This window comes from Asparagus officinalis, chromosome 4, assembly GCF_001876935.1.
Source record: "Asparagus officinalis chromosome 4, Aspof.V1, whole genome shotgun sequence".
In the NCBI taxonomy this organism is placed as follows: Eukaryota; Viridiplantae; Streptophyta; class Magnoliopsida; order Asparagales; family Asparagaceae; genus Asparagus; species Asparagus officinalis.
In genome coordinates this window covers 68,986,257-68,989,779 of record NC_033797.1, presented here as the reverse complement: position 1 = coordinate 68,989,779, position 3,523 = coordinate 68,986,257, and positions in this window count along the sequence as shown.

The window sequence follows — 3,523 nt, the reverse complement described above, 5'->3', positions numbered from 1 at the left end:
CCTCTAACGTCACGGTCTTCTCCTCATAAATCCTAGAGTCTCACTAGGAGCACACCATGAACCACACTCTCAACCACACCCCTAAACTCTCTATAGTGCTAGTGGGCCATGCATGATATTTTTTTAAAAATATCATGCATGACCCACTAGCACTATAGAGAGTGTTAGGGTGTGGTTGAGAGCGTGGCTCATGGTGTGCCTCTAGCATTATTTTAAATCCTAACAAACAAAATAACATCAACCTCATAAATGAATGGCCAAAATTAACACGAAAAATGATACAGGCACACCCTCAAACACACCACCAACCACACCCCCTCTCTATCTACAGTGCAGGGGGCCCCACATCAGATTTAAAAAAAAATCTAATGTGATGTCCCCTGCACTGCAGATAGAGAGGGGGTGTGGTTGATGGTGTACCTGAGGGTGTGCCTGTAGCGCCTCCCAATTGACCCTACATCTTAACCACAATCCCAAGACAAAGGCTTAAACTATATTACCTACTAACCTAACTCCAATCTTTGGCTCTGCTCTTCATGGCGCTTTCCAAATCCTTACCAAATAAAAAAAAAACCCGAAAAGTAAATCAAGACTTGATTCTTACATGAAACAGGTGCAAATTTCCGGGTTCTCTCATCCAAAATTAAACAAGAAAATTGACCGTCAAATTTCAAGAAACTGGACGAATATTGTATGACTGGTATCCGCTTGATTTGGAGGAAAAAAATCCTTTCACTTTCATAACGCGATGACGAGGTTTGCAAATGTGTGGGCCGGGGAAAAAAAACCATTGTGAACATGCGCATAAAAGGAGTGAATAAAGGCATGCAGATATATAAAACATAGGGAAACAAAGAATGAAAGCCAACTTTTCCTTTTACTCAGGTTAATCATGAGGATCCGAGCAGTGCAAAGACTTCTCAAAAAAGGGAGATTTATTAACGTAAATCTACACCAAAATTTCTTCTTCCTTTCGCTAGCACAGTCACTTTCATATGTCTCCATAGCTTCCATCCTTTTTGCAGGGCCCTAACAAATTAACAAATTAGCCTCTACAGTACTCCTAATCATTAGCAGTGAATTGACCTTCCAACCGCAACGGCGCAACCTTTGACATCGACGTGCATTTTGTCCCTCTTGGCTTTTTTGTCGTCTCCACCTTCAAACGTCGTGTAAAGTTTGGTAATGGTACTCCACGAGATTCTTAATTTGGGCCTATATAGCTTGAAAATACACCGTGACCCAATTCTTACTGTTGCTAACTCTGCAAGCATTGAGACAGCCATTTATACAACTCATCAATAATTGATATTAAGGAATCGAATATATTCTTCGTTAGCATGCCTATGTGGCAAACCAATTCATACATTATATAAGCATGCACATTCCCTCAGCGACAAAAATGATGAAAGAAATGAGAGATGCCTCACATTGTTTTGTGTACACATCTAGAAGTTGACTGCATGGGGGCATGCAAAATGGATGAATAGTACGTATGCGAAATATATATGTATCGTATCTGTATCCAGTAGGATATGCATATAGATTCAGAGATATAAGGGTGATGAATATCCGAATTTTATTTGAATACCTATATATATATATATAGTACGTATGCGAAATATATATGTATCGTATCTGTATCCAGTAGGATATGCATATAGATTCAGAGATATAAGGGTGATGAATATCCGAATTTTATTTGAATAGAAAGAAAGAGGCTCTTTGGAGTAGCATACTGCAAATAGAAAAATTAGTCATAAGAAGTCTAACTCAAGAATACAAGGTTCAAACCTGCGTTCGGGGTCTTGAACGCAGGGTCTCAACCTGCATCCGAAATTCTAAACGCAAGGTTCAGACCTGCGTTCGGGGTCTTGAACGCAGGGTCTCAACCTGCATCCAAAATTCTAAACACAAGGTTCAGACCTGCGTCCAAAATTTTTTAAACGCAGGGTCTGAACCTACGTTGAAATTTCAGGAACGATGGAGCTAGCCATACGTTTAATTGGTAAACACTGAGAATTATCTTTTGAGTTTAAAGATGGAATACGGATCGCCAATCAAGGGTCGAAAATGAGAGATCTGTCAAATCGACTTCCAATGGGTCAATCTTACCATTGGTTGAAGGAACTAGCGACGAAGGCGTGAGAACTTGATCATCCCCGGAGGCTCTAGCCGAAGAAGCACCCTGAGCTTCGGCGATCTTCGATTTGGACGCCATTTTCTTCTTAGGTCCCATGGCAATTGTGGCGAAGAAGACGAAGATGGGCGAAGTATTTAGGAACGGATCTTTTCCTCCGTTGAAGCGCTGGAGAAGATGAACAGGAGTTCTGTTAAGAAACTGAGTAAAAAAGGAGAAAAGTCGAATGACCTTTTGATTTGACCTCAGTGGTCTATTTATAAACAGCTGTAGCTGTCAAATCGAAACGAGATTTTAGGTAAAATCTCACCTGAAACGTGATTCTCGCGTTTTCAAATGAAGGGGAGGAGGGGTTTTTCAACTACCAAACGCACCCTCACGGTCAAACAGTCGAACGCATGATTTAGACATGCGTTCTGATGACTGCACTCACATAAATAACACCTTCAAAGGGGTTAATATTCCAAGCAATAATCAGACTGCTGAGATCATTCTACCCTAGACAAGCTGATCGAGAAGAGTCTTTCGAAGCTGTCCTCCTGACTAAGCTGGGGATGAAAGTCTGTTCATACAAGCTGAAGTCTAAGCCATTGTTGATGAATCAAACAAGAAGGAGGATGTCGACAAAATTTGCCTAAAACCCTGAGATGCTCTACTCAGTCTACGATGGAATACATTTAATCAGCAAAGTTTTGGGATCCAAAGTATTCCGAAAATTCGTCCCAGTCAACCGCGAACTTTCGAAAACTTTGGAGGGGGTTCTGTAGGCTGTCTAAAAATCACAACGGATAGCTAATTCTCCATCGAACACTGATGATGGAAGTTACAATCTGACGACTTCCAGAAGGCTACAATTCGAAGATTTTCACATGTCAAAGAGTTAAAGCAAAGATTACAAAACGACAGTCTTTAGCAATACTCTGACAGAAAGGATTACAAATCAACGATCTCTTCAAACCAAGACGTGGAAGTCCTCCCCGCGTACCATCATCAAGACACTACACCGATTCAATCACCTACGCCGCTTTAACAGCTACAAACACGAATGCAGCTTCTTATGTGAGATGATTGATCTTGATGGCTGCGACAACAACATGACTAATATTATATTGGCAACCATTAGAGGTGCTGATGAGCAGTGTAATGATATTCGACACACTCAGTGGAGATCATGACCTGCAGTTGATAGAGCGTTATTGAGATGCCTCAATTGTCACAAATGGCCTGAATAAGACCTTCTTTACTGGTCTTTGGTGTCATCCATATATAAAGACAGAGAAATCTAAATACTACAACAATCAACAGCTAGAACGCAGCTCCAATCGCTGCCAAGCACAGCTCGAACGCAGCTCCAATCGCTGCCAAGCACAGCTCAAACGCAGC